At 46.9% G+C, this 19,425-nt stretch overlaps 1 protein-coding gene across 1 annotated transcript in view; it reads left to right on the top strand.

Annotated features, from left to right (window-relative positions):
* The window catches only part of LOC149349093 (synaptic vesicular amine transporter-like), a 231,129-nt gene that overhangs the window by 101,480 nt on the left and 110,224 nt on the right, over positions 1 to 19,425 (top strand). The window lies entirely within an intron of this gene.

Below are 19,425 nucleotides of genomic sequence, written 5' to 3'. Positions count from 1 at the left end.
GGCTTTATCCGTCCTCTTTGCGATGAAAACGAGTTAATACCAGCGGCAAAGTATGCATTAGCCCATATAGTTTCCAGCATGTTAGACAACGTTTCTTTGCGCGCTAACTCTAAACCTTTATTGCACAAAAGCTTCATTCAGTACACTAGCGTATGTTCGGGAGGTACTGAACTTTTCCTTTCCAAGCGCTGGGTTGTGTGCGTTCACAAAGAAAGAGCCGCCAGTCTACTCTCGAAGCAGTGAGCAGACTCGACCGCCTCGACCGCCTCGACCGCATTGTGATTCCTCAAGAAAATGAGACAGTATCTGCGCATTGTCATAAGAAAACCACCACGCGGCATGAGCTATGAGGCATTGCAGTCGGCGTCAAAGGTTTAACGTTTTAGAGCGTAGCTCTTAAGCTCACGTTCGTGGGTTGAGCGGCGTCCCGCGCCGTCGCCGTCGGCTACCCGGGCGCCGAACATAAAAGCGATTCGTAGAATAGGATGAGTCTATCTGTTAGGGACATGAGGAAATAGCGGGGAGCCAGTGGGCGGACGCAGGACTATAATGCTACTCTCTGCGGTGATTTTTCTGCGCCTGAGTACTGGCGCCCCACTATGCCCCTAACCGATAGCGTAACTCTAATGTAGCGTTCTGTTCTAAAACACAAACGCGTGCGTGCCTTGCAGCCCACGACCGGTTTTGGAGCGCTGAGGTGTGCATTGACGTCACAGCAATCAAGGCAGAACCAGCTCGACGCGGAGTTAGTTCAAAAGACGGTTCAGCAGGCAGGTCTCGCACTAAGTCATAACTGTCTTTCTCCGGCGGTTCCCTGCACTGGGCCAGCGGTGGCAATCTGTATTAGGCGAAAGCCCTACCATAAGCTTGCCGCCCCGGTTAGCTCAGTTGGTAGAGCGACTGCTCCGGTGTAGCGGTGGTCCCGGGTTCGAACCCCGGACCAGGACGAATTTTTCTTTAACTACGAAGTTTCTGAGAAAGCTGTATAGCATTCCTTTGTAGCCATATGGCTGCGCTTGGGTAGATGCCAATGAGTAATTACCCCCTTATTACAAATTTACTCCACCTTGGGGGATTCCCCTAAACATTTGACCAACACTGTTCCCACTTCGAGTTATTGATCAATTCGCTCTCGCCCTACCCTAAGCTTGCCGTCCCGGTTAGCTCAGTTGGTAGAGCGACTGAACCGGTGTAGCGGTGGTCCCGGGTTCGAACCCCAGACCAGGACGAATTTTTCTTTAACTACGAAGTTTCTGAGAAAGCTGTATAGCTTTCCTTTGTAGCCATATGGCTGCGCTTGGGTGGATGCCAATGAGTAATTACTCCCTAATTGCGAAAGCCTTTAGTGCCACATCTTTGTCGACAGAAGGTTGTCAGCAGAGGTGTCACGCTTTTCTAGTCAGACCAGACAAAATCTTTCTGCACGATGGGATTCGAACCACCATCCTTCCGTTCCGCAGCCGAGCGTGCTAATAGCTACGCTACTTCCTGCCAGCGCATATGTAGTTTTCCTTGTCTAGGACGCTGGAGGGTGTTTGCAGAAAGGCGTCGAATCAGACGGATGCCTCCCAAACGCCCTCCAGTGTCTCCAGCATTTAAGATTCACAAACAATTGTGTACTTAATTAACATCTTAACCACAGATCAGTGTCACAAGCACCAACACCGCGCTAAAGGCTTTCGCCTCAAGGGACTTTAGACCAACAAAGTGCCCCCCCCCCCCTGAATTTTTATAGTAGCTGTTTTTCTAAGAGTGCATAGTGAAATTGAAAGTTTCGACATGAGATAAAAATACACAACCATAGGTCTAATAACAGAACAGAAGCAATCGGCAGTTAATACCGCCACACGGTTTAAACAGCAATACTAAATTTGATCAGTGATGAGCTATTAGCAATGGATGAACTAAACCTTTTCCCTTCTCTAATAGCTAGTGGGAAAAATGAATATTTGTAGCAGTCAGTATGAAAATGATACTTAACGCATGTGAATGTTCAGGACGCGTTGATGTTGCTTCGGGAAGGGAAATATAGAGTGTCCAGTTTTTGATGCGATAAATTAGCTCACAAGATTCAGCATTTCGCACGAGTACGTAATGCCCCCACAAATGCGCCCAAGAAGGACGACTCCACCTCAGTGCTACTTTTTACATATCTCCATTGTAGGAAAATTATTGCCCCCGTTTACGGAAAAAGCTGCAGGTAAATTGCTGCCCGAGTCTTTCCGTGTTTGCAGAACGGAGGTTCCATTAAAACATCGTCTCCTTAAAGGGGTGGAGACACCAAATTTGTGGTTCGCGCGTTCTTAGTTTCAAACGTTTCTTATGGCTCCAGGAAGCATGATACACACTCAAAGATTCATATGTTCACAGTGAATAATTTATTATATCATTTTTAGGTGAACGATTTTCGGTTTCGGTTTCGGAACGCCGAGCTGTACAGTGACGTCACAGAGGGGGAAGATCAACTGCTTCGCTTGGTCACGTGGGCCCACAAAAGTTGTGACGCACCGATGCATCGTCTGCTTTCTCACACACGTGCTGACCAGCGCATGAAAACAAACAACTGCATGTCTAGTCCCAGCAGCTCGGATTCTGACAGATCTGATTCCAATGAGTGAGGACATCGACTTTTTTTTGTTCGCACGCTAATATCGCCTTCGCGGGTTCGCGTGAGGATGCGAAACACTTTGCAAAATGCCAGTAAGCATCGCTGAGCCGCTCTACCCAAGCTGCGCCCACAACCGGTGTCACACTTCGCTGCCGTGCAACAGTACCTGATCGCTGCTTGGGATGGTGTACAAATATCACAAGAAAAGACAAGATCGCCTTGTTATCAGAACTGCCAGCTATACTCGAGCAGCGACAAAGCATGTCTGCTTATGTTGGGAGCTTTCGGCAACGGCACCGCTCGCGGGCGCTCCGGGCGACGAGCTCTGCAGCTGCCTGGCTGCCGTGGTCGTCGCTAGGCCTATAGCCTGTTTAGCAAGCGGCCGGCGCTTCGGAAGTCGCCTGCGCTATAATAAAAGGCCTAGTAATAGAATAATCTTACAATAATAGTATGGTCAATCTCCTCGACGCCTTCGGCAGCGGAGCTAGCGGGCGCCAGGCGAGCCGGACCCCAACGTCGCGCCAGCGGCAGCTGCTAGGCGCGGTTGTGCCAAGAAATTTGCTCATATCACAGTTGTTACCTCTACCAGCAGCTCAGTATTGGTCAGCGATCCTCAAACATGACACTTTTTTCACATTTCTTGTCGCATGGTTTATTATTTACGTCAAGAACACTCTTTAGCTCGCTTTTATGACGTCGGCAGACGGTATCCAGGCTGACCTACCGGCCGGCAGACTCGGCGTACTTCACGTCCGCACAAGAAAATACAAAACAGCCATGCTACCAGAAAGGATGTTTTCTAGATTCGAGATACGACAGCATGACTGTGCTAAAAGTGGATCTTTCGGCAACGACACTGCCTGCGGCAAGGGCGGCCTACGACCTGCGCGCTGGTCCCAGACTGCCCTAGTCGTCGCTAGGCCTAGCTGCTTTCGCATTGACTCCGCAGCTGAGGGCGCTTCGGGATTGGCCAGCGCTCAGAAACGTGCTCCGCTCGGCACCCCTTTACTGTGAACTCGTCCCATAATAAAAGATATGTTCGATTTCCACGACGTCGTCTTCAACAACAGAGCTAGCAGACGGCAGACGAACCGCACCAGGTAGCAGCAGCACAAAACCGGCTATGGGATGAAATTTGCTTGCATCGCAGTCATCACTTCTACCAGGAACTCGGTATTTGCCAACGATCGTCATAAACGATGCATTTTTGATATTCATACATTCCAGGGTTTGCTATGAAACATTAGTGAAAACAGCGCGAAAGAAGAAGCCCGAAGGCGAAACGAGGAAGGGACAGGAAAGAGCGCTGACTGACAACTGAATTTTTTGGGCGGAACTCGCGCAATATATAGGAAGGAAGTGGCAAAGATAGTCAGAAGCAGCCAACGTCACATGGTGCAAAGAGCCATAAAAGCGATAATAACAAAACAGGGTGAAAAAGATAACAGTGAACTGAATCTCAAAAGGGATGGCAACAAAATGAAAAGTACACTCAATGACTAAAAACAGTTAATGTCACATGGTGTAAAGAGCCATAAAAGCGATAAAAACATAACAGGGTGAATCTCAAAGGGAAGGTAACAAAAAATACATCATGACATAAACAGGTAAAGTCACAAGGTGTAAAGAGCCATAAAAACCGATAAAGCATCCATAGCAGGTAACAAGGGTAAAACCGATAAAAACTGACGAAATGGAATTGTGGAAAGAATAAAAACTGACTGAATGTGACGACGTATGGCTAAAGGAAATGCGCAGACCTTAACAAAAAACGATGAAACAGTGACACTCAACGATTAAAACACGCGTAGTCAACAATAAAAAATTTAGCAATGCTGTTCCAAAAAGGCAAGTTTACTCCTGTACAATGATTTTGACGCGTCACTGACACATTCCAAGCCCTTTCTTTTTATAAAGAAAGCTTCCTTCAACTCCCGGGCTACGCTGTCTCTACTCCTATCAAGAACAAGTTTCGCGTAAACGAGGCATGCATTTACACTCTCTGCAATGAAGCGCTAGATTAGAGCCAGTGCTTTTTTCAAGTGAGCGCTCGTGTTCCCTTAAACGTTCGTTCAAGCACCTTCCGGTTTGTCCAATATAAACTTTGTCGCATGTAAGCGGAATCGGGTAAATCACCCCTTCCCTACACATGACGAACATGTTGGCATGCTTTACGCCACAGGTTTGCTGTCTTGGCTTTTCGTTATTTATCCTGTGACACAACGTGGCTAGCTTGCAAGGGGCAGAAAAGACTACGGGAATCTCATATTTATTTGCAACCTTTTTCAAATTATGTGCTACCCGATGGGAATACGGGATAACGGCTGGTCTCACCCTCCTATTGCTTTCCTGAGTAACGTTTCTCTTCTTGCCTTTAACTTTCTGAAGCAGAGCTTCAGTCACTGCCGAAATCAGTCTGCGGAAAACCTGCCTGTAGTAACCGTGCGGTCTGCAGTTCGAAGCTCTCTTGCATGCAATGCTCGCATGATTTTGTTAGTGCAGATCGTAATCCTGATGTGGCTATGGCTCGTTTAACTGTGAACTTTTAACTGTGAACTATGAACGTGAACAAACGATACTATCGCGTTCTTCAGATGCCGGCGTTCGGCGCGAAGACTAGCGCAGGCCGCCCGGCTCCAAGGAGTGCGCGTCATCATGACGCTGCCGCTCTCCGCGCTCGCATTGGCTGCCGCTTCCCGTCGTTGTTGTTGCCGCGAGCGGCCCGCCGTTGACATCTATAGCAGGCCGGACGCAGGCAACGAGCTGCAATCGGACGTTGCGACGCTGTTCGCAACGGCGCGCCGCAAACCGAGCGAGTGGCGGTTAGCAGCAAACGCGGCTCGCTGGTGCGTCGACTGCGCTCACGCGGCTGTGCCCCGCTCATCGTGCGTCACTGTATTTTGGTATGACGTCACTAAAACTTTAATTTTTCTACTCCCCTTGTGACGTCATGTTTGATGGCGCTAGCGATGGGTCTAGATCGTGAGAGTGAGCATTTAGGTAATCTTTGGAACCGAATTCAAATATTTTTTAAACGTTTGTTGCGTCCAACACCTGGCTGTGTGTGCCCTTGCATACATAGGAATCCCATAGCAGGCTTTTTATAGCTTCAAAATTTGGTGTCTCCACCCCTTTAAAAGAAATACGAACAGGTGCTGTACGAATAATGGAAGCTACGCGCTATGCAGTTCCCAAGAATGCCGCACAAACAGTGATCACTCCGTAACGTAATTACATAACATTCATTTTTTACAGCAGCTTTCCATAATTTCTTTCGTTATTTATTACCTGGCTTCTGCGGAGGACAACGAACCATGACAGACATAGAGGGTGTAATGCAAGGACAGTAACTTTATTTATTGGTTAGTGAGAAACCACTCCTGCGATCTTTATAGCCGAGCAGAAATCGTGCTTGTGCATCTAGCTTGCGCATCACTCGTTGCCATTGCAACCGTGGCGCCAAGCGGCAAGACATTCCCCCCCCCCCGAAATTCGACCTTGCCCGGTATGCCCCAAAATCGATATCCCGCCCCCCCCCCCCCCCCAAAAAAAAAAAAAAATTGACCATGCCCTACACGATGACAACCTTCAAGTTCGGCCCGGGTAGTTTTCAAAATATGGTCCTGGCCACCCTCGAAATTTGGCCTTGGCCCATTTGGACCAAAATCGATGTCCAACCGTAATTCGGAATGCCCGACGGATGGCGACCTCTAAATTTGGTTAATGTTACTTACAAAAATATAGCTCGCGCTACCCCCGAAATCTGACCTTAGCCGATTCCGACCAAAATCGATGTCGAACCATAATTCACCCTGCACGACACAATGCAGCCTCCAAATTTCGCCAGGCTCATTTCCAGAAATGTAGGCCCGGCGACACCAGAAATGTGACCTTGGCCGATCTGGGCCGAAATCGATGTCTAACCATAATTGACGATGCCCCAAGCCAAATTTTGCCAGGGTCATTTCCAAAAATATTGCTTGGGCGACCCCAGAAATTTGACTTTAGATATTTTTGGAGACCTCCAAATTTGGGCACGGTCATTTTCTAAATTCGGCCCGGGCCACCCCGGAATTTGACCTTGGCCGATGGGGACCAAAATCGATGTCCAACCTTAATTACCCGGCCAAACACGATGGCAGTGTCCAAAATTCGCGTGGGTCATTTCCAAAAAATTAGTCAGGGTGACTGATTTAAATGCATTGCTCAATTGGTATTTCAGGAAAGGAAATGCTGTAGTATCGTCTCATATCTCGGTGGTCACCTGATCCGCGCCGCAAGGGAAGGGAGGAAAGTGGAAGTGGCAGAAGAAAGAGAGAAACAGGTGTCGTAATGGAGCTCTCCGGTATAATTTCGACCACGTGGGGATCTTTAACTTGCATTGACATCGCACAGCACACAGGCGCCTTCGCGTCACGCCTCCATCGAAACGCGGCCACCGTGGACGGATAGAACCTGGGAACACCGGCTCGGTAGACGAGAACCTTAACGACCGAGCCACCGTAGCGGGTGACCTTTGCCGATTTGAACCGAAATCAATATCCAACTATAATTGACCATGCCCCGAAGCCACATTTCGCCAGGGTCATTTCCAAAAATATAAACAGGGCGACCCCAGAAACCTGTCTTTAGACAATTTTAGCGGCCTCCAAATTTGGCCCGCGTCAGTTTCTAAATATGGCACAGGCCATCCAGAACAATCACCATAATTGATTATGCCCGCTAAGATGACGATCTCTAAATTGGTACCGGGTCATTGCCAAAAATTTAGCCCAGTGACCCCCGAAATCTTACCTTGGCCGACTGGGACCAAAATCGATGTCCAACCTTATGACCGGGCCCGGCACGATGATGACCTACAAATTCGGCCGTAGTCATTTCCGAAAATTTCGCCCGGGCCATCCCCAAGAAAGCAGTGCAAGCTTAGATTTGCGCCATCACGTTGCTATGGTGTCCCTTGTGGCATCACCATTTACGTCACCGTGCTTTTGCACGTCACGCATTGGCTTAAGTGTAGTTAAACCCAGAGGGAAATTTTTTATAAAATACTGCAGAGGTTTTTGGTCCATGCAGGGAGAAGGGAGAAGTACAAAGAAGGAATGTTTACATTGCACTGTATGAACGGCAGTGTACACAAATACAAATATGTTTTAAAATTCATGCATGCCGATAAAAAACACTTCGAATATTTTGTTACCTCTAAGATGATCGCAAATGCAAGGCGCAGTCCCTCTCAGCGGTCAGAAATTATTGGTAATGGCCTTCTTGAAGTTTTCACATGTGAAAAACCTTTTCACGTAGTAAGTCACACTTAGAGATTGTTTTTGGAAAAAGGTAAAACTTGTGAGAATTCATTTCCGCGAAGTGAGAAGTGAAGCTATAGTTTTGTATGTCGCATTTTGCGAGTTAACCATGGTGTAACATAAAGTGTTTGTCGTGGTATGAAACTCTCCTTAGGTTGGAATTAAACTGCACAATGGAAGGGAGAGCTAACTTGAGTTACTGATTCATAAATGTGACAGCATAATGGTGCGGAGGCAGCATTACCTGAATACCGGGCGTTTCAGCAATCACTTTCAAAAATTTTCAAAAATAGGCTTTTTGGGGTAAAAATATCGTTTGTGCTATCACCAGTGTTGGCAGACAACAGAAATCCGGTAAACTGTCTTCAGTAAGCTGGTTTACTAATTTTTAATAAATAACTTTTTAAACAGTAGAGTTAGACGCCTAGTTGCAATCAGAGATTTGTAGCTGGTCGTAATAGCCATATCAGTTTTTAGAATTTGGAAAACGCGATTACCCTTGGGGCTGCGGCTCGACAAAATTTGGCTTTTTCGACTAGTTACATGCACTGGAGGGCTTGCTTTGCCTGCATGCTTTCGAAAGCGAATGTATTTTCGCACGATGCAGCCAAATTTTGTCGAGCCACAGCAGCGAGTGTAATCGCGTTTTAGAAATTCTAAAAACTGATATGGCTACTACTATAACGACCGCCTACAAATCTCTAATTGCAACGAATTGCCTATCTCTGATAGTTAAAAAGTTAGAAATTAGTTTACCAGCTTACTACCTAAGACAATTAACCGGCTTGCCGGTGTCCAGCGATACTGGTAATAATGTGCGCAAAAGCCATATTTTTGCCCCAAAAAGCCAATTTTTGAAAAATTTTGAGTCTTCCCTTAAAAACCTGATATGTATTTTGATTGAAGATGTCAATCCAATTGGGAATTTTTACAGGTGTGGGTTATAAGGGCCCGTACACATTTGCTCACATAGGGAGCATTCATACGTATGTACACGAGGGTAACTAAAGACTATTACAACAAAAAGGACGCAAACGCATGAAATAAAATGGCATCATCTTGATTGGACCATAGAGTATAAGCATACAGGCTGTTGAAATGCCTCGTGAGACCAGTATTCAACACACCTATTGAGAGACCAATTTACAGCATATGTACAGGGTCGTCCAAAAGTTCCCAGGCCAGAGGGTCTGCTTTAGAGCGCTATGGTTGGGCAGCTACGACACCCCTAGAGCCAAAAATCTCTGTAGAGGATAGTAGAAGTACTATTCTCACCTCTGAGAACCTTGATGTCTTTGATGCTATCGTAAGTGGCAGTATACGCCGCTTGAAAGCAGACCCTGTGGCTTGGGAACTTTTGACCGACCCTGTAAGTTGCGCCCGCACCGCGCAGACTTGCTAACGGCGTTCAAATCAAGCGCGCAGGCTGGCAGGTCACGTGACAAGACGAACACATCCGGGCACCACGCGACCAGGCGGGTCGTTCCGGCGTGCTGCCGTTTGTGCTCGCCGCTCGCTCGTTGGGGCATGTTTTGTGTTGTAATTATTTCAAAATCGCTGCTTCAAACTCGTGTTTGGGTTGACTTGTGATCGTAGCTTTTGGCAACGCTGGCAGTACAATTTCCAGCCCTTCGTGTGCTTCGTGAAAAAGTGACCGCGCCGGGAAGCCTGCTGGCTTTTCGTCATGACAGCACGTTGGACTTCACCGATGGAAGCTGCTGCATCTTTTATCTACCGGAACCGCCTTACAAAAGAAGAAAGCGGTTACTGGAAGGCGTCGAGTCTTCGTTTTCAGGTAAGACCTGTAATAATGCGCAGGAATGCGCGCAATTTGCCACCACGCAAATTAACCACCTAGCACTAAGGCGAGAAGAAACGGAAGAGATGAGGCGCTGCCGTTATTGTTAACCCCCCCCCCCCCCCCATTGTGCACGGTTATTTCAGCGGTGGCAAAATGCACTCTACATTGAGTCACTAACTAGCTGTCCTGTCTGTGTTCACAGTGTATCCGTTGCGACGCGAACGCCGTGAAAATAAGCTAAAATCATTGTTCGACGTGGTTGTGCACTGCTGCCTGCACGCATGTTTTTCGTCGCTATCCGCTCGCAGCGGTTTGACGATAGTGCACGCAACTTGACCTGTTTAGCGTTGCATTATGTGCTGTGCGTACACGCGTCGGTACAATTTCTTGAAGTGGCTTCGTAAGCTTTGAACACACCTATGCGAGACGATTAAACCTTCTGTCGAGCTCTAAGGGTATGCTGTGTTCGCTCTGCATTCGACGCAGCTAACCCATAGCTGCCCGCCTCGGTGGCCCGTAGTGCGCGTCATTTGGTCTCTGGCGCTGCATACTGCGCTACGCGAGTACGCGTCAGGGCTCGGCATTTGATATACTCTGCTCGATACGACATCGAGTAGTGTTCGCTGCAGCGGACTGTGCGGCACCAGACCCGCCGCGGTGGCTCAGTGGTTGCGGCGCTCGGCTGCGGACCCGATAGACTCGGGTTCGATACCGGCCGCGGCGGCCGAATTTCGATGGAGGCGAAATTCTAGAGGCCTGTGTACTGTGCGATGTCAGGGCACGTTAAAGACCCCAGGTGGTCGAAATTTCCGGAGCTCTTCACTACGGCGTCCCTTATAAAGTGCTTTTAGTGGCAGGCGACCGTGAAGAAAAATTATTGTTGGATGTTGAAGAATAACCAGTCCAAAAATAGGCTCGAGTGCTTCGCAGCCTTTTCATACAGCCCTTTCAGATTAAATATTTCTGAAGAACCCTAAACAGTGCAGAGCTTATCGTGGATTCAAGTGTGAGCAAGTTAACTTTTGTCTGTTTAAACTTCGCCTTGTGTTTGTGTGAAACTGGCAATACGAATTCTTACCCATTAACACAGTCATTATGGGTACTTCATCTTCCATAGATTGCACAGGTGAAATTCAAATTATGATGTTATGCAGGTGAAGTGCCTGCTGTCCAATGGTGAAGAGGTCTGAAAAGAGCTGTCACTGAAAAGGATGTCTCCGTTGTCCAACTGTGTGGCTGTCTTCCTTGGCTGTGCCCGTTCAACGTGTAGTGCAGAACACATGTAAGTACTGAGTTTTCTAAAGAGCGTTTTTCTAGAACTCTGTGTTGAGATCGGTGTATTGCACCAGTGTGCTTTGAACCAGTGTTGACGGCATATGTTGGCATTTCGCTTTGAAATAGTATATGTGTGTTTCTTCTCAATAAGGCGTCATCCAATACTGCAACTTTGATTCTGGATTTGAAGTGGCGGGCTGCAGAGCAGCATTTTAAGGCGATATTACAGCAGCCTTGTTATCCTTCTACTGTAATACCTGTGTCACATAGCACTCCTCCTAAACAGTTGTAGCAGTAGGATAACTTTCATTCTTCTACTGTTACGCCAGTGTCGCATGACACTCCTCAGAGACCCATTGTAAGAGGCTGCGCAAAAGAAACCAGGATGAAAGGGAAGACACGTATACCAAAGGACGAGCGCTGAAGTACCAACTGGTAGTTCAGCGCTCGTCCAACTACCAGTTGGTAGTTCAGCGCTCGTCCTGTGGTATATGTGTCTTCCCTTTCTTCCTGGTTTCTTTTGCGCTGCCTCTTACAATGATGCTTAACCGACTAGCCCACACGAAGTTATTGATCCTCTGAGACCTTTCCAGCGAAGGCTGGAAAGGCTGGATTTCACTTGAGGGGCAAAATATGAAAGGCATTATAGTGCAGCTGAAATAGTAATTTAACTGTAAACCTTAAGATTTTTGCCATTTCATTGAGTATACTTGCTCTAATACACATATATTTGTCTAGGAGATTGTAGCGACCTGGTTGACTCAGATTTTTGGCTTGCTACCTGATGGCATGGCTAAACAACTCGAAAAGAATAGGATATAAGACATGAATGCATGCTGCACTAACAACTGTTTACATTATCAGTTTTCCACATTATATGGGTTGCACTGTATATACTCAGAAATAGAAAGGAGCCAAGTACAAAGAAAAGCAAACCTAACAACAAAGAGGTAAAATGCGAAATGTTACCCACTTTTTCTCATGCACTTAGCAGCAATGGTCATAGTGAAAAATGGCGTAACAATAAAGAAGCACTTGGCTTGTAACATGCACACCTTTTTGGAAATACTTGAGTGTAGTTGTGCTTTTGCCATTCTAAGAAACTGGCTTGTCTGGCATGGCTGCATCCTGATGTCACTAATTGCATCATGTTTTGTTATGAAGGCTAGTGCGTTTTAGTGCTGGTTATTGCATTACTATTTCTACTTCCTCTGTCTACTAGTGAGTCGTCAGTTTGTGTTACACTTCGTTCTTTATCACATTTAAATTTTTTAGGTATTGCACATTTCAGTGTTGTGTCAAGGGCATGTGGAAGAGCTGAAATTACAGAATTGCTCTTAGCAAGCCCAGCCTCTTGTGTGATATACAGGCAGTGCTCCTACTGTTGCATATTATTTTTATTTTTGAATATTTGCTATTACACACACTAATCTGTGATTTTCATCAGCATGAAATCATTTTCCTAAATGATTTGTGCAGTTAATGTTATAAAAAGGCAAAGTACACAATAACCGTTTTCACTTCTTTCTTACATCGGAACCTACTACTATTGCATGGCACCATCATTGTGAAGGTGTAAGTTTTGTGTTTATTTTAAACAACTACATGATTTCTGACTTGCATGCTTCAACAGGCATGAAAGCATAGTACCATATGACACTATGCAATCAACAAATGCAATTCGATCTTGGCCGCGCCGGTGTAATGTTGATACAGGCGAAATCTAGAGGCCCGTGTACTGTGCGATGTCTGTGCACGTTAAAGAACCCGAGGTGGCCAAAATTTCCTTAGCCCTTCACTGCGGTGTTCCTCAAAGCCTGAGTCGCTTTGACGTTTAACCCGCAATTAACGTCTCATTCCTGGCTGTGACTATAGCATAGAAATTTTATTCATGTGTTCTGTTTCCTGCAGGTGCATTCATTTATTGTTTCGAGATTGAAAAGGCTGTGTACAAACTCTGGACGGAATCCGGAATTGATGCAGTATTTCTGAAGCGGCCCACCACAACTGTGTGGTGAAGAGAAGCAGTGGTACAGCGCAGCTTCGTTGGTAACTGCTCAGGAGAAGGATATTGGAAGGCAAGGAAAAGGCTCTACAGAAGGCACTCACGCAAGTGAAAATGGATGCACTCACAGGTGATTACTGGTTTTAGCTGGATTTAGCACAGAGGTATATATTCACTCCGTCAGTGTATTCGAGAATTGCAACTCAGGATTTGTTAGTGGTTTATTAGGAAGCACAAAACAAAGGATAATAACAAATGTATGGGATGGAAACTAGTGACCAATTCACTGTAGGTATGTCATCATGGGAAGGTTTGTGTACAAGAGGTTAATTGATGGGCATAGTTCGTAGCTCATATGAGGGACAGTATAAACAGCTTAAATGGCGAGGTACTGAGAGCAATGGGGCAGTGCATGAGCAGAAAAACTAGCCAGGAATTAACAAATTTTCATGAATGCTGAGCTGTCATGCATTAGAAATAAGGCGGTTGGTATTTGGCAGCCATGTGCTGTGAAGCTCGGTATTTTCAAAGTGTTGAGGCCTAAGGGATCTGATTCAATGTTGGCATTCATGGGTGCTGTCACATTAGCCATCCTCCTTTAATGCAAATAGCAGAATTTGCTAGTTGTCTTTGCAATAGGATCATTATAGCAGTGTATATCATCATAAATATATAATTTTTCTCCCTTAATCTTCAGGCACTGTCGCTACACACAAATGGATTCAAGCTGCCATCAAGGCAATGAAAGATATTCGACTTTCTCGGAAAAGATGTACGCTATGACGCGAGGGGCCTCCAGTGTGACTCATTCGCTGCTTTTGTCTACTAATAAAGCTAAGGTTGCTCTTAGGCAAATGTGAGCGTTTTTTTTTTGTTCTTTCAATACGTACTTGCTCTTCGTGCTTGTCAAGAACATGAATCATGTAATAATTATTTGCATGCTGCTACGTACGTACTACCGTGCTCAAATTTGAGAGACCCCTCTGAGTTCTTGCCGAATTTTACCAAATGCATGCGGGCGCCGCCTGACGAAGCAATCCTGTTGTCGACACCGATGCCCATATGCAATATGGCACGTTTCAGCATGCGCTTGCATTGGCTTCTTAATTTTGCTCACAATAGTATGTCCAAACATTGAGCATCACTATGAAGACATGTTAGGTAACAAATTTGTTTCTGGATGCTTCACCCTTCCTTTGACATCATCATCCCGGAATGCTACACCAACCGCACCAGGAAACAGTAAACCAAAGCACACCAGAGCTGGTATCAGCCGGCTGGGTCACACCAGATGAGAACACACTATGCTATATCACAGAACCCATTTCTGAAACCCTGGTCTGGAAACACCAGGAAGGGTAATTCGCCAATTTTCTTTTGTGCGAGTGTATCGCAGTGTTGTGATTTTGAGATCACCACACGCGCATAGCGGGTGCACTATGTAGCTCGGAACACTGTGGCAAGATAATAAACAACCAGTAAACTTTCGACTGGATGTATTTAGATCTTTTAATAAACAGCCAGTTAAATGTCAACTGCTAGTCAATTAAATAAAAATGCCAAGTAATAAACTGGCAATTAAATGTGAACTGCAGGTTTATAAACAGTCAATTAAATATGTATTGCCAGTCAATAAAATCTCAATTTAGATCTATTGAGTTAAATTAATAAACTGCCAATTGTAATATGGTGGCCAATTTTAAATTTAAACTCAACAAAAAAGTCTAAGCTCTCAATTAAACCGCAATACAATTTATTGCCGAGACTCAATAAGTATTTAATTAAAACTAGGTAGAAATTTTTGTAAGGGAATCCACATTCGTTTCCGCTTCTTGGCCCCCTGATGACGTGGCGCACCCGTCGTCGCCCCATATGGATAGGGCGGAGACATGGCATCGCGCGCAACGCTATCGTCGCAGCATACTCCAGCACTTGGCCAACCCTGAGCAACTATATCGCTGCCCACATAGCGCATTCCGGAGAGTGGAGGCAGTGCTCCTTCGCCGAGCCCAGACCGGCCAGCTTCTATGACCAGCGAAGTTGCACCTCACAAGCCCGCGCTCATACCCAACTCCTCAGTGCCCGACGTGCCCTGCCAGAGGCACGGCCGAACATCTCCTGTGGAGCTGCCCTACCTTTGACGCAGTACGGGAGAGAGCACTCAAGTCCCTGGGCGGGCTTCGACCTGGAATCCTGCAGGAATGGGTCGATCCGCCATCGCACATCGGGCCATCAGACGCACTCCGGCTCTGGCGAACTTTTCTTTCTTACTTCAAGGAAGATGAAGGGCCAAGCCATTACTTCGCGGAGCCGACCTCGGGACGACACTACCTCGAGGAAGAAGTGGACACCGGTCCCTCCACCCGCATTCCGACCTTCACCCCCACCCTTAACCACTCCCCCACCCCAACCTCCATGAAGCACCTTAGTTCATCCGCAAGGTATAGGCCTACTTAATGCAGAAATAAAGACGTTTAAAAAAAAAGAGGAACAAAAAAGTAGCGAAAATCGGGCGAATAAAGTGACGAAGATAAAAGCGCTGAAACCTAAAAAGACTGAAAAAGAAAAGGTACAGGAAAAGCCTGTGAAATAACTGAAAAACGGCACGGCTAGAAGATGGCGGAATTAAAAGGGCTAAAATTGACGAAGACAGAAAACCGGAGAAGCCGGTGAGAATGAAACAAGAACGGAAGGTGGTCACGTAAGAGGAATTGAACAGACCAACAGATCCTAAAAAGAAACAGTGAAGCACGAAAACATGATGGCGATAAGACCTATGAACAGGTAATAGAGATATTCTTGCGAAAAATTTAAAGATGGGAAACATCGTATAAAAGTGGACGCACACAAAACATAACACGTTAAAAGCAATGCACTGAATCATATAGAGACAGAAAAAAATGAACACTGTTTCTTTAATCGGGCAACAGACGGTGTGCTAACGAACTCATCGTTTAGCTTGGTAATAGTGGCGGATTCTATGATCTCTTGTGTCAGTTGATTTCAGTTTTTCGCCAGAATTTCTGTTTCCTTGAAGTTCGGGGAGACGCGCCGGCAGGGAGTGCAGTCACGGCAGTGGCTGGCCAAATTGCCGGACCTTTTATCCTCAGCATTAACTTCATGCTCTAGTAACCGTTCGTTTATCCAACGGCCTGTTTGGCCGATGTATAAACAAACGGCTACTACAGCATGAAGCTGTTTGGAATGTTGGCCGATGTACTTCCTGCCGCAAGATAAAGGGATGGAATATACTGTAACGTGGCGGCCAGCTGAAGAATGAGGCGTGATGAACCATAAACAAGAGATGATTTAATGGCCGCTGGCCTAGCGCGAGAGCTCCGTCCCGCGCCACTGCCAGCTTCGTCTTCGTCACACTACCCGGGGCACCGAGCGATCGTCCCGATCGGCGACGAACAGACGCGCGAAATGGCGATGGTCTTGGGTGGAGGGTTGAACAGTATGTAGAAGATGGTGCAGTGCTGGCCGCCACGATGAGAAAGATGAGAGAATAAGGCCCGGTCCACGAAGCGTCCGGGCCGTAGAGTGCCAGGAGCTGACGGCCGAGGCCCTTGGACGCACCGAACGGCAGGGGCAGGGGGGCGGTGTCCTCATGTGTGGTCAGGGTCTCGGGTCGGTCAGGTTTTGGATCGGTGGGGTCTTGGGTCGTCGTGTCTGGTGGTCCAGGCGGGGGACGGGGCTGGGGTGACCGGCGAGGTCGGTTCAGGTCGGGCGGGCTGGGGCACGGCCGTGCGGGGCGGACCAGGTACTCACGGCCGACGTCCACGGCAGGCGCAGGACGCCGAAGCTCCGTGACCAGGATGGCGATGAAGGGACCCCAGCACCTCACACCAAATGTTACATGGCGGCCAGCCGAAGAATGAGGTGTGATGAACGTGATGAACCATGAACAACAGATGATTTAATGGCCGCTGGCCTAGTGCGAGAGCTCCGTCCCGCGCCACTGCCAGCTTCGTCTTCGTCACAATACGACGTCCGGTGAGCATGCAAGGAACGGATCCCGATGCTTAGTTGTGTATTCTGAAAATTTTTCGAGCCATACGAGCCACCAACAGGACCGCGTCTCTTTGCTTGATGCCGGCTCACGATTTCATCTGCCATCTAGGGTAATGCGACGTCATGGGAGTTTATTCCACCGGTTACGGCTTGGCGTTGCCTACACCAAATACTACCTACATAAGATCGGAATCGAAGCTAACCCAAATTGTGTACAGCGCCACACTCCAGAGACTATTGGACACCTTTTTTGTGAGTGCCCGAAATACACTGAGGAGAGGAGAACATTGGAAGTGACCGTTAGACAAGTGGACTCTCGCCGTCTTTCTGAAGAAATTCTTCTAGGCGCCAGGGTGAAACGTTCTGATTCGTGGCTTGTGACAACGGCCGTGTTCACGTTTTTGTGTGAAACAGGCCCGGATACCCGTCTGTGACCGCCTGTGCACTATCTACTTGGTTTAGACAGTTTACGTGGTTTAAATTTCTTTTCATGGAGCCCCTACTCCAGTATGTGCCAATGGCATGTGTCGGTATGTGTGTTCAAGACATGAGTTTCACGTGCATCTGCTCACCGCGATGCGAGTGCGAGCCAGTGTGTGTGTGTGGACACCACTCATGAAGCTGATTGTATTATGCCATGATCAAACTTCATCCGCACTTTCCCTCTTTTCCCCTTCTTTTTCCCCTGTGTGGAGTAGGAGGCCAGGGCCATTTTACCACCGGCCGACCTCTCCACCTTTTCCTCTTATTAAAATTCCTTTCTCTCTCTCTCTCTGAAATTTTTTCACCACATCCATTCACCCCTTTCAGAGTCTAGAAAGACGGAGACGAGCAGAGAACATAACGTCTACCCCTGCCCTTTTTCCGCATCTTTTAAAAATGTGTGACACTTGTTGGATGTAGGGTATTACAGCTAACTTTTTATTGCGCGCCTGATCTTCCATTAAGGTTTGATTCTTTTCTTGCCTGGTTTTTAACATCTTCTGAGCCACTGAGGACAGGCGTAATGCCCGGTACCTAGTACTGAGAAGTGTCAGTGCTTGGTGAAAGAAACCCCTCTCAATACTGTGCTCGCACGACTTGAGTAACGCATTGTTGAAGGTGGCCTGGACTATGTTTCCTTTCACCAATTTTGAATGCGATGACTCGTACCACAAAAGGTGTTTATTGGCCCTTGGCTCGAAGATCCAGCAGAGGTGATCGAGCGAAAAGTGTAGCTTAAGCTCAAGAAAGGGAAGACAGTCATTTTTCGGTTCTTGATGCTTTAAGACAAGGGGATAAAAAGACTAAAAAATGGCTAACATCTTGGCCACTTCGGCCATGAAAGCATTGTCTGGGCGGTCGAGAAAAATGAGATAAGCGTCGACGTATGTAAATATTTTTAGTACTGGCGAATTTACAATCTTTCTGATTACTTCTCTAACGCATGGCCAAGAAGAGGTCGCTGAGGATAGGGGCGATGCAAGACCTAATACACATGCTCTGCTTCTGTATAAAAAGAGAACCATGCCCATCGGCATAAGTGCACCTAAGATAGACGGACAACAATTCTAAATACCTATAAGAGTGTGGTGAGGGGCTAGTTAGTATGACATTATGAGAACAAATAATAATTGTGCAAAAAGGACGGGACAAGAGAAAGAGAACCACACGGGACAAGAGAAAGAGAACCACACGGGACAAACGCAAACTAACAACTGATTTATTCCACCAACTCTTATTTCCTTCAACAGCAAAGCGCATGCCCACCAACCACAAAAACAAATGCCACACTCATCTCGTGAAATCAGAAAACTCCAACTCCTTGCGGTACAGGTGTACTGAAGCATCGCTAACACATTTTCCAGGCCCTAATCTCGCGATTTCCAAGGCTTCGATTATTTCCCGTTCTTTCTTATCCCTAGAGCGCCGATAACCTTAGTCCTGTCGAAAATGGGATTACAGTCTTCGTCATCATGCTTGTATATGTTACAATGCTTAGGCAGATGCTGCCCCCTTGAATCATCTAAGGAATTGGCATGCTCTAATAATCTAATGTTGACGCAGCGGCCAGTTTTCCCGATGTACAGTACGGTCCACTGTTGAAGGGAACATGCGATTGCGCGACCTCCGCACTTCGCGAAGCGCTGCCGCCGAGAACTTGTGGGAATTGCCGGCACAAGACGCATGCGCAGTAAGCATGGTGGCTGGTCATTCCGCGCATGCGCCTGATGTCGCCTATTCACGCCGCATCTAAGCAGCAGTGCTTCGTGAAGCGCAGAGGGCACGCGATCGCCTGTTCCCTTTAACAATGGACCGTACTGTACACCCTACCACAACTCAGGGGAATCTGATAAATGACATAGCATGTACCGTGTACGACATATTCCTGTGGTTAATGCCACACACAACCTTCTTTTGCTTATCTTTTCTCGCCACA

The sequence above is a fragment of the Amblyomma mixtum genome, chromosome 3, assembly GCF_055824585.1.
Source record: "Amblyomma mixtum isolate Tamu chromosome 3, ASM5582458v1, whole genome shotgun sequence".
NCBI lineage: Eukaryota > Metazoa > Arthropoda > Arachnida > Ixodida > Ixodidae > Amblyomma > Amblyomma mixtum.
Note: the sequence above shows the minus strand (reverse complement) of the source record. Positions and strands in the feature narration are given on the sequence as shown.